The sequence below is a fragment of the Rhinopithecus bieti genome, unplaced genomic scaffold (assembly GCF_001698545.2).
Source record: "Rhinopithecus bieti isolate Rb0 unplaced genomic scaffold, ASM169854v2 scaffold_11508, whole genome shotgun sequence".
NCBI classification, from domain to species: domain Eukaryota; kingdom Metazoa; phylum Chordata; class Mammalia; order Primates; family Cercopithecidae; genus Rhinopithecus; species Rhinopithecus bieti.
Genome location: NW_016806932.1, coordinates 1,483,975 through 1,497,125, shown reverse-complemented (window position 1 = coordinate 1,497,125; position 13,151 = coordinate 1,483,975).

The window sequence follows — 13,151 nt, the reverse complement described above, 5'->3', positions numbered from 1 at the left end:
TTTTTTTTTTTTTTTTTTTTTTTCTGAGATGGAGTCTCGCTCTGTCGCCCAGGCTGGAGTATAGTGGCATGGTCTTGGCTCACTGCAAGCTCCGCCTCCTGGGTTCACGCCATTCTCCTGCCTCAGCCTTACTAGTACCTGGGACTACAGGCACCCGCCACCACGTCCCGCTAATTTTTTTGTATTTTTACTAGAGATGGGGTTTCACCATGTTAGCCAGGATGATGTCAATCTCCTGACCTCGTGATCCACCCACCTTGGCCTCCCAAAGTGCTGGGATTACAGGCATGAGCCACCGCGCTCAGCCACAGCAAGCTTTTATAAATAGTCTTACTTGGCAAACCCAGTTAGCTGACTTTGTGGGTATTCTCAATAATCATTTTCCTAAAATGAAGCTGTTTCAGTTTTTGAAATTAACTAATTGGATTCTCCCTAAAATAACTAAATTTAAACCAATTGAAGGTGCTGAGAATGTTTTTACAGAGGATCTAGTAATGGTAAAGCTTCTTATTCTGGTTCAAAAAGTAAAGTTTTCCAGACATTCTATACTTCAGCTCAAAAAGTGGAGCTTGTAGCTGTAATTGAGGTATTGGCTGCTTTTGATATGCCTATTAATGTGATTTCTGATTCTTCATACGTGGTTCATTCCACACAGATAATTGAAAATGCTCAGTTACGATTTCATACAGATAAACAACTGATGACTTTATTTACCCAATTGCAAACAGCAGTTATGAGTAGAATGCATCCTTTTTACATCACTCACATTAGGGCTCATACACCTCTTCCAGGACCTTTGACTGAAGGGAATCAAATGGCTGATCACCTACTTGCTACTGCAATATCTAATGCTAGACACTTTCACACTTTAACCCATGTTAATGCCTCTGGTCTCAAATGCAGATACAGCATTACCTGGAAAGAAGCTAAAGCTATTATCCAGCGATGCCCAACTTGCCAAATGGTGCCTTTCTCATCTTTTACAGGAGGAGTTAATACTCAACGAAGACTGGAACCTAACTCTCTTTGGCAAATGGATGTCACACATGTTCCCTCATTTGGGAGACTAGCTTATGTACATGTATGTGTGGACACCTTTTCTCACTTTGTCTGGGCTACATGCCAAACAGGAGAGTCTTCTGCCTGTGTTAAACGTCACCTTTTGCAGTGTTTTGCGGTGATGGGCATTCCAGCTTCTATTAAAACAGATAATGCCCCAGGCTATACTAGCCAAGCTCTAGCTACATTTTTCTCTATGTGGAATATTAAACACATTACTGGTATCCCATACAATTCTCAAGGACAAGCCATAGTGGAAAGAATGAATCTCTCCCTAAAACAGCAGTTGCAAAAGCAGAAGGGAGACAGAGAATATAGATCCCCACAGATGCAACTGAACCTAGCATTATTAACTTAAAAATTTTTGAGCCTGCCCAAACGCCAGATGTTATCAGCAGTTCAACAGCATCAACAGAAACCAGCTGCAAACACAGAAACAGAACAACTGATTTGGTGGAGAGAACCAATAACAAAAAGTTGGGAAATAGGTAAAATACTAACTTGGGGTAGAAGTTATGCTTGTATTTCTCCAGGACTGAATCAACAGCCAATTTGGATACCATCAAGACACCTGAAACCTTATCATGAGCCAGATACCGAGGAAGAGAGTCTGGGAGGATCCTGAGGACCCCCCAGTTGCAGCCATGTCGAGACTGACGCCGAGGAGGACCTCAACTGTCATGAGCAACACTTGTCGAACACAGCCACCCATCTGGGGACAGATCAAGAAGCTGTCACAGATGGTGGAAGAAAACCTGAGGAAAGTGGGACAACCAGTCACAATGAATAATTTAATGGTAGCTATGATAGCGGTTATCACCACTGCCGTGAGTATTCCTTCAATAAGGGCTGGTAATAATGCCTGGATGCAATCACTATGACACAGTCACACATGCTTTCTGATCTCAGTATTTACCATAATAAATCTGCTTCTATAAGTGAGGCATACTGCCCTCAAAAACCTATTTGTAAAAGTATGGCAAAAGTTCCTATTACTGGAACCATGGCGGTATAGTGGCACCTCAACCTCAAATGATTTGGCCCATTCTAGGAGCTTAACATAAGGATTTGTGGAAACTATTAAATGCTCTTAATAAGATCAAAATTTGGGAAAGAATAAAAAAGCATCAAGAAGGACACTCTACATACTTGTTTTTGGATATTACAAAATTAAAAGAACAAATATTTAAAGCATCCCAGGCACACCTGACCTTAATGCCAGGAACTGGGGTGCTTAAAGGAGCTGCAGACAAATTAGCGGCTAGTAACCCATTAAAATAGATAAAAACACTCAGAGGCTCTGTGATTTGAATGATGACTGTGCTTTTAATCTATGTTGTTTGTCTTTGTATAGTCTGCAGATGTAGATCCCAACTCCTGCGAGAAGTAGCTCACCGTGACAAAGCTGCCCTTGCTTTTATCTCTTTGCAAATCAGAGAAGGGGGACATGTTGGGAGCAAGCCCCCCAAAATCTGGCCATAAACTGGCCCCCAAACTGGCCATAAACAAAATCTCTGCAGCACTGTAACATGTTCATAATGGCCTTAACGCCCGCACTGGAAGGTTGTGGGTTTACGGGAATGAGGGCAAGGAACGCCTGGCCCACCCAGGGCAGAAAACTGCTTAAAGGAATTCTTAAGCCACAAACAATAGCATGAGCAATCTGTGCCTTGAGAGCATGTTCCTGCTGCAGTTAACTAGCCCAACCTGTTCCTTTAATTCAGCCTATCCCTTCGTTTCCCATAAGGGATACTTTTAGTCAATTTAATATCTATACAAACAATGCTAATGACTGGTTTGCTGTTAATAAATATGTGGGTAAATCTCTGTTTGGGGCTTTCAGCTCTGAAGGCTGTGAGACCCCTGATTTCCCACTTCACATCTCTATATTTCTGTGTGTGTGTCTTTAATTCCTCTAGCACTGCTGGGTTAGGGTCTCCCCGACCGAGCTGGTCTCAGCACATATGGTGGTGTGAACCTGTGGTCCCAGCTACATGGGAGGCTGAGGCAGGAGGATTGCTTGAGGCTGCAGTGAGCCATGATCATGCCAGCCTGAGGAACAGGGGAAGATCTTGTCTCCAAAAAAAAAGAGAGATGTATATGGAAGAAAAAACTAACAAGAAGGGGTGATAGACAGCATAAGGCATGTAGGAGAAAGGGCATGTTTCAGTTCGAGCAACTGGGTGGGTATTGTTAACTGTTTAGTGAGATGGAAAATCAGGAATTTGGTTTTAGTCATGTGATCTTATGAGCTATAACTCCTAAATGAAACTGTAACTCCTCCTGGGGAATATGTGCATTTTAAAGAAGAAAGCTCTCAAGGATCAAAAAAGGTGAAACTAGAGTGGTGGATTGGCAGGCAGTTGGGTTGTCATTTTTTAATCAGGGATTCAAAAATGGGCTTGGAGAACTGCCTATGGAGAAGGCTCTCGGCATAATGACCACATTGTTATAGAGATGGGCACAGACTCTGGAAGAAAGCCTGGGACATTTCTTCCTCTACCTCCTCTAGTCTACATCCTTCCCCTGCCTTTTTCCTTAAGATTTGTTCCAGTGCTACGAACCTGAGGTTTAGTGGAAAGTTTTCCCTCAGTTGCTCCTGACTATACTTTGATCCAAAAGGCTGGGTGAGATCTGCCTCACCCTGCAGTCCCTCCCAGAGCAGCCCTCACCTCTAGTTTCCAAGCTCATCACCCTTGAGGGAGGACATAGCTGATGTTCCCAAAAAGCTGCCAGACTTTCCCTGGGAAAGGAGACCAATTCCTCTGAAAATCAGTGACAGGAAGAAGAAGCTGCAATTGCTGGAAGTGAATATTCACACAGAGCAGGAAAGAGAAAGAGAGGCAGGAGCCAGGTTTCCTGAGCTCTGATTCTCAGAAGCCTTGTTCTTCTCCAGAGTTATCCAAGTCCAGCTGTTTCTCCCAAACCCATTCAGAGGAGCCCCTTGGAAAAACAACAATCCTTAGATCAAAAGAATTTGTACCCAAAAATGTTCCTTAGAACAAATTCTTGTCTCTCTCCATCTAAATACCTACCACTTGCTTGGCATTTGAAATGCTTCAAGTTATACCAGCTTGAAGAAGTTTCCTATTGATCTCCACTTATTATACTGAAGTTAGACTATGAAGCCATCAAGAAAACTTGGTTTATACTATCTACAAAATCAGTTCATCTAGAGGAAATCCTCATGCTTTTATAAAAGCAACTTTGCTTTTCATGTAAAATTCTCAGAGCCTTTTATATATTATATATAATAATATTATATATAATATATACTATATATTATATTATATAAGTATAGTTTATGAAAATATTATATATTATATATTTATATAAGTATAGTTATATAAATATATATTATAAAAATATAGTTATATGAAATATAGATTATATTTATAAAAATATATAATTTATATAAAATATAGATTATATAAAAAATATATATATTATTAGATGGAGGCGTTGCTCTGTCACCAGGCCTGGAGTGTAATGGCACCATCTCGCCACTGCAACCTCCCACCTCCAGGTTCCAAGCCAGCACCAGCAATAGCGACACCCAGGTCCCACGCTTTTGTTTCGAGTCTAGAAATCCTTTCACTTCCCCTGTTGATACCCCTAAGTTCCTGACTTTTTCCAAACTTTCCCCTTATCTCTTACATGTCCTCATAAAATTCTCTCAGGGGAGAGAACAGAATCAACGGCATTTTGGATACTCCTCTGGTATTAGCTTTGCTCAACCTCCTGAGAAGCTGGACTACAGGCGCGCCACCACACCAAGCTAATTTTTTTTATTTTTAAGTAGCAATGGGTTTCACCATGTTGACCAGGAAATGGTCTCAATCTCTTGACTCATGATCCACCCCGCCCCTTGGCCTCCCAAAGCGCTGGGATTACGGCGTGACCACTGTGCCCAGCTAAATATTAATGTACATATATAAATTATGAATCGCCCAATGATAGTGGTGTATGTTGTGTTGCGTGATCTCTTAAGACTAAAATTCCTGCCAGAATCTTTTTTTGGGAAATACTGAGTGACTTACTGAGTAATTCTTACCTTCCTCTTACATACTTTTTTGCTGCAGAAAAGTGTCAACACCTTTCTCTCAGTGTCAACATCCATCAGAAAAAGTGTCAACACCTTGTCTCTTAAGTGTCAACGCCCCTAGTGTCAACACTTTTCTCCTTCAGTGTCAACACCCATAAAAAAGTGTCAACACCTTTCTCTTAAGTGTCACGCCCATAAGTGTCAACACTTTTCTCTTCAGAGTCTGGTCTTCATTTTCTTTGTGTGTGGCAATGGCAAGAAGCCTAAATGAAAGTTTAAAGAATCCAGTGTGTGTAGATATAGATACATATACAGATAGAAGATTTTTTTCTTTTTCTTTTTTTTTGGAGACAAGGTCCTTTGCTCTCTGTCACCAGACTGGAGGTGCAGTGGTGGATCATGGCTCATGCAGCCTCAACCGATCCTGGGCTCAAGCCATCCTCCCTCCTTCGCCTCCCAGTGTAGCTTGGGAACTACAGGTGCAAATGCCACCATACCTGGCTTATTGATGTATTTTTGGTGGAGATGGGGTTTTGCTATATTGTCCAGGCTGGTCTTGAACTCCTGAGCTCAAGCAATCCACCTGCTCAGCCTCTCAAAGTCTGAATTTACAGGCGTAAGCACCATGTCCTGGCCAAATATGTATTTTAAATAAGAAGGAAGTAATTTCTTACAAAATGTTAAGTTTTGTCTTTTTGCCTATTGAAGCCAGGAATTTTATTATTCTTTTTTTTATGTTAAAATAAGTCCTCATGACCAACAAACAAGAAAAAATATAACAAACCTGCCTTCCAAAAGACGATGAAGTTAGAAAAAACAATTTTAAGCCAAATATAAACTTTAAAATATAACTTAAATAAACTAACCACAAAACAGAGATATAATGTTGATTTTGCCACCATAATATTTGAAAAGTAGAATACTCTTATTTTAATATTTCCTAGGAGTATTGTTTTATAATTGCACAAGGATTCTGATTTGATTTTCTAGTGGCCAAAGGTGGCCAATATTTGCTTATGAAGAGCCTTGATTTGGGCTGTGTAGGCTGCTCATAGTTTTTTTTCAGACTTTCTTTTTCGTTGAAAACGAGATTGCACTATAGGTCAGCAGCGTCACCCATGCTTCCTAGACGCTTATATAATCAGAATTTACTTCTTCTTTTCTTTTGCAATAACACATTTTTTTTTCATACTTAATGAGTGTAAAATATTCTCTGAGAGGAATCCACAACCGTTGAAATTTCTTCCCTCCTTAGGAAAGACAGTAGATTGTCAATTTATTTATCCTTCATTTCAGCTCAAAATATATTTTCTTATAAATTCCCTGCAAGCTTTCTCTCTTCCTTCCTTTCTATGGAGATTTGTGAAAAATGTGACACACACACAACTGATAGTAGTGGCATGGGCCTTGGCCCATCCTCGTTTGTCTTTTTTTTTTTTTTTTTTTTGAGACGGAGTCTCGCTCTGTCACCCAGGCTGGAGTGCAGCGGCCGGATCTCAGCTCACTGCAAGCTCCGCCTCCTGGGCTTACGCCATTCTCCTGCCTCAGCCTCTCGAGTAGCTGGGACTACAGGCGCCCGCCACCTCGCCCGGCAATTTTTTTGTAGTTTTTAGTAGAGACGGGGTTTCACCGTGTTAGCCAGGATGGTCTCGATCTCCTGACCTCGTGATCCGCCCTTCTCGGCCTCCCAAAGTGCTAGGATTACAGGCTTGAGCCACCGCGCCCAGCCTCGTTTGTCTTTTAAGAGGTGTCCTCCAAAAAAATTTATAAAAATTAGCTGGGTGTGGTAGTGACACCGGTAATATCAGCTACTTGGGAGGCTGAGGCAGGAGAATTACGTGAACCTGGGAGGCAGAGGGAGGCGGAACTCGCAGTGAGCTGAGATTGCACCACTGCACTCCAGCCTGGGCGACAGAGCAAGACTCCACGTCAAAAAAAAATAAAAAAAGAAGAAGAAAGCAAGTGGGCGGTCCTGAGCTCTGAGAGCTGCCCCCACTCCAGTGGGGGTTTTTCCTCAAGTGAGATTCTTCAGAGAATCCATTTCCTTTTTCTTTTTTTTAGAGACAGAGTCGCGCTCTATGGCCAAGGCTGCAGTGCAGTGGTGCAATCATAGCTCACTGCAGCGTCAAACTCCTGGGCTCAACTGATCCTCTCACCTCAGCCTCCTGAGTAGCTGGCGTATGTCACCATGCCTGGCTAGTTTTGTTTGTTTGTTTAGACTGAGTCTGGCTCTGTCATTCCCACTGGAGTGCAGTGGCATGAACTTGGCTCACTGCAAACTCTGCCTCCTGGGTTCAAGCAATTCTCCTGCCTCAGCCTCCTGAGTAGCTGGGATTACAGATATGCAGCACCATGCCTGGGTAATTTTTTGTATTTTTAGTAGAGACAGGGTTTCACCATGGCCAGGCTGGCCTCAAACACCTGACCTCAAGTGATCCACTTGCCTCGGACTCCCCAAGTGCTGAGATTACAGGCACGAGCCACTGTATGGTTCCATTTGCTGTACAAGTTGGAGTGGTGGCTGGATTACAGAGTTGTTGTGTAGCTCAGAGACAACCGTGCAGGTTATAATTTCTCTACTTGCCTCCTGGATTCATTTTTCATCCTTCCTTGCCCTGCTCTGTGCCCGAGGAGACTGAACCAACCCCTTCAGATCACAGGACAAGAGGAGAGAGGGGCCAGGCTTTATTCTCTATGCCTTTGCTTAGGAGCTGTGTCTGTTGGTAACTGTCATGCTCCATACCTATCACTCCCATCAGGTGGCCCATGTTGCCAGGCTCCAATACAACTTTTCTCTCCCCTTGCTCCTTTAGTCCTAGGGGAAATAATGGTTTCCTGGAGCCAGACTTTGGGTGCCTCATGCCACAGGGTATGGATTTAGCTAGTAGCCATGGCAGTTGCCTGACAAGACCATTCTGTTTCCTTGTGGCAACCTCCATAAATCACAGGACTGGATTTATGTGATATTTAAAATCTTACAGATTTAATTAAAGATTTTCGAGTAGATGAGCACATAAGATCAGATATGTAGTCTAAGAATATTAACCTGGTAGAGTATCAAGTATATGGGAAAGGGAGAGAATGGAGATGACACCAGTGAGCAAACACTGCCATGGTCCCTGTCAGTGGTGATGACAGGTGAGATACACAAGGTCAGTGGGAAGGTTCCAGATAGACATCTACTCCAAAGGAACCAAAAACAGATTGTCTTCGGGGGACACAGTGGAGGGATGTTTCAAGTAGGAATCTGCCAACGTTGTCTTTTCTGAATTTCCTTTTGTGGGGAACTGCTCCTCTGCTACTCTATGTGATTTTGATGAGGCTGCCAATTGCAGAACTCTGCCCCTCTGACCACAGAGGGGTGTGTGTGTGATAGTGGGAGGGGCAGCCAAGAATAGTACCTCAAGCCCAGCCCATCTTAGTGCCTCATTCTCTTGGGCAGAGTGATTGATCTAGGGATGGCCATGTGCCTGAATCTAGGCTAATCAATGCCTTTTTTGGTGACTTTTCCATTTGGAGCTGAAGGAGAAGGGGCCTTACTTTCAGAAATATGTGAATAGGGATGCTGCGGCCTCTTTTCTTTTCCCCACAACATGAAGAACAAAGAAAACATAAACAAGCGAGTGGAGGGTGAAGATGGTGACTTCCTTAGAGTTCCTGAGTCTAGTCAAACTGGAGGTGAGATCAATTTCTGGACTTCCCAGTTATGTGATCCAGTAAATCTCCTTTTATGCTTAAGCTAGTTTGAGTTTTGAGTTGGGTTTCTGTCACTTGTAATTGAAACAAGTCTGAACTTAAAAAAAAAAAAAAAAGCGGGGGGGGTGTCGGGCACAGTGGCTCACACCTATAATCCCAGCACTTTGGGAGGCTGAGGCAGGCAGATCACCTGAGGTCAAGAGTTTGAGACCAGCTTGGCCAATATGGAGAAACCCTGTCTCTAGTAAAAATGCAAACATTAGCCGGGCGTGGTGGCATATGCCTGAAATCCCAGCTACTTGGGAGGTTGAGCCAGAAGAATTGCTTGAGCCCGGGAGGCAGAGGTTGCAGTGAGCCGAGATGGTGCCACTGCACTCCAGCCTGGGTGACACAGCAAAACTCCATCTAAAAAAAAAAAAAAAAAAAAAAGTAAAATGTTCTTCCTATTAGAAATAGGCTTAAGAAACTTCCATGAGTCCACAGTAAATTCAATGGAATGAATGCTTAAGCAGATATGATCTAAGGAAGTTTTATCAGCAAACTATGGATAAAAGGTGTTTAGGAGAATGTTGGGGAAACTAGTTTTGCTCATTTTCATTCTTTATTTTCCTTCTTACGCTAGTAGTTTCTGCTTTTGAAATTCTAAGAGGAAAAGAAACAGTAAGTGTAGTCAGCCAAGGGAAAAGATATAGACTGGGAAGCAGTAGAGGAAGCCTGGGAACAGAATGATGGAGAAGGGAATTACGAGAAACGCTATGGCATATGAGGGAGCTCCAGCCTGGGAGTCAGGACCTGCGTACAGTCCTGGCTCTGCCACAAATGTGCCATCTGCTTGCATAAGCTAGTGTGACTAAGTTGTAATTTCTATACCTGAGAAATAAGCAGGCCTGGAATAAAAGATGATTAATATTCCCTTTCAACAGTCTATTATTCCAGTGTGTCCCTATTTTTAGCAGGAACATGAAGGAAGCAAGGGATTAGGGAGCATCACTATTAGATTCATAGCTGTGAAGACAGTTTCCCAGAAGGGTTCCCAGGAGGTCTGGCTTGGAGGGCAGCTGCTCCAATGCCCCCAGACCCAGGCTCAGATCAAACCACAGGCAGCTGAGGCTCTGGCTTTATCCTGGAAGGGTTAAGACATGGTCAACGAATGGGGGAACCAAGGCAGGTCTTCTTGTTTTGCAAAATAGTTAATGCAATCCCTTAGGCAGACAGGGTAAAACCAACCTCACTTCCTCCTTCCCTCCTCACCCTTTTCCCACCCAGTGAAGGAATCCTGACTCAACCTAAACCCCACCCACATCAGCATACCTGGAACCCATCCAACCTAGTGGTGACCTGAACAAGCCAATTTCACACCGGAAAAATCGACAGCCTGCTATTATCACAGCCAGGAAGGCAGGGAAGGAGCAGTTTCATCCTCATGGCAATTCAAGCAGGAGGAGAGAAGAGTATGGGGAGAAGTAGTGAATAAACACACAGGAAAAGGAAGTTCTGCAGAAGTTTGCTCCTGCTCCAAAGTTTGGGTTTGAAGGGTAGTGTATAAGAAGAAATGAGTTTTCTTCTAGCTCTTTCAAACTTTCTGCCATTTCTGCCAAAATACCACCAAAGAGTTTCTCAGTTCTCAGATTCCTGAGAAACAAGAGCTGCCACACAGTAGGTACTTAGTAAATAATTTTATTTTAAATTATTAATTTAAACATTAATTTAAAGTTAAATTAAAATAGATTACTAATTATTAAGCACCTCGCTCTGTCACCCAACCTGGAGTGCAGTGGTGTGATTGTAACTCATTGCAGCCTTAAATTCCTGGGCTCAAGTGATCCTCCCATCTCAGCCTCCAGAGTAGCTGGGACTCTAGGTGTGCACCACCATACCTGGCTATTTTTTATTATTTTTGGTAGAGGTAGGGTCTTGCTCTGTTGCCCAGGCTGGTCTCTAATTTCTGAGCTCAAGTGATCCTTCCACCTTCCAAAGTGCTAGGATTGTAGGCATAAGGCCCAGCAATAAATATTTACTGAGTGGATAATTGAACAAATGGATGGACACATCTGTTGATCATTATATTGACTCTCTTTGTGGTGCCAGACGTGATGAGCCGCCAGAGTAAAATATGCTCCATGAAAGAGAAGGGAGGATCAGGAGAGGCGCTCAAGCACACTCAGCTGAAGCTGCTTCCCCACTCTGGACTATCCAGGGAGAGTTTTAATATTGGTCACAGAGGGCATCGCCCTCAGTCAAGGAGCTTCCATAGGCCCTTCCTATAGGCCCAGGACCATGAAGTTATTTATTAGTCCCTGACTTATAAGAGCTTGCAGTCTAAGTGAAGAGACAGTGTTAGCTCAGAGGGAATAAAATGATATGATTTGCATAAATCAATAAATAATTGGCCTTAAGTAGAGAAATGTATAATTATAATGAGTTCTAAGAAAAGAGAGATGAGTGGGGCTGGAACAGTCCAGAAAGCACCACTGAAGAAGTGGGATTTGACTTTGATGCAGGGAACAGGCAAATGCTCATTCACGTGGGGAATGTGGATTAATTTTCTGAACCCCGATCCCACCTGGGGCATCACAGTGCTGTTTTCCAGATGCATGCCCAAGTCCCCTTTCAATTTTCCATCTCTGGTCTGCATGGCAGGCGAGATTTCCATCACCATTAGAGCAGACGGGGCTTCACAAAGAGCAGTGCAATTTGAGTGCTGATGAGGCCAACAGGTTTGATTCAGAAGACTGTTATTGCTGCCAGGCTGTAGCTTAGACATATAAATTTGCTGCTTCAAATGTTCCATCAGGAGAATCAGCTGGGGAGCACTAATCCTAAGTGAAACCATCTTGATTACAAAGGAAGAAACGACAACACCATATCGTTTAACTGCTGAACCTTACAGTGAAACACAAAGCGGCATTAAAGTTCTCTGCCTGTAATGCCATGGTTTAAGCGGTTAATCTTATTTTAGCTGAATGGCATGTTCATTACAGCAAATAAGTAGGTAATGTGTGGGATTACTGAAGAGGGAAGATAAATTAAACCAGTTACGGGCATCATGTTGATTTTTTTTAACTGTCTGATTTAACTTGGTATTTTTCAACAGCCAGATCTAATAAACACTCATTTAGCAGAGATTAAAGAGATGGGACTCTTGCCCAGAAAAGGTGTTATATATGACTTGAGATGCTAGTTCTAAGGGCAGTAATTCATGATGCTCAGCACTTGCTCCAGCCTGGAATTTTCAGTGCTTTAACAGGAGGGGTTCATGAATGGCAAAGCAGTGCTTCTCACTTTCCACTAAATAGTTATGTTTCTACCATTTGTACTTTTCATGGGCAGCTAAAGGACTTTTCTTCAAGGTCTCAAACATTCTTTTCTGTAGACCTGCTACAAAGACACCTTCTAACATCAGACAATGTAGTTCAGGAATGTATTTTGTTATCTTTTCTCAAACAAGCGCTACTCTAACTTCAAAAACCATTCATTGAACTATGGGTACCAAGGACAGAGGAGATAGTCCTTGAATTGGAAGAGATTACAATGTAGTCTGGAGAGGAGGAATAACAATCACACACAATAAAGAACAATAAAGAAGCTGGTAACAGCATGAGAAGTGCATAAACAAGTGCCAAATTACATAGCCAATTTGTGCAGTGTAGCCCATAAGGAAACAGATGGACAAGTACTTACTGAGCAGCAAGAAATACTCCAGGTTGGGTATTGTGCTGTAGGCTTTTTGTATACTTAATTTGCACAAAAAAATTTTTTTTGAGGCAAATATTATGACCTCCCATTTCACAGGTGTAGAAACCGAGGCTGAGAACCAAGTTGCTTGTTCAAGTGGGGGAAAGGCCGAGGTCTGATTTCAAAGTCCTTGCCTTTCCTTTATGGCAAGTTGTTACTTTAAGAAATGTGAAGAGTCAGGAGAAGAAAATCATGTAAGATGTCATGGAAGGAGTGGAATTGGATCTGAGTCTGAATGTATCCTTCAACCCAACTTCAAAGCAGCAAATGCCTTGATGCAATTTGTTTGACAATCAATTCTGCTTCCAGGAATTAAGCCTAAAGAAATAATTAAGAAAATGTCCCTTTAGAAAGTCTGTATCCATTTGCACTCACACCATATGTTATATAAATTCATTGTTCTCATGCCAATTCCAGACATTATCATTCCTTTTCAGTATCTGCAGTATCTGCCATTCCATTAGATCACCATGTGGCTACAATTTGTGTTTCTTTAGTGGGTAGATATGAACACCTATTCATATCTTTGCTGCCTAACTTTGTTTTAGAATTCTCTGTGCCTTTTCTTTTGCTGAATTTTTTTTTTTTTTTTTTTTTTTTTTTTTTTTTTTTTTTT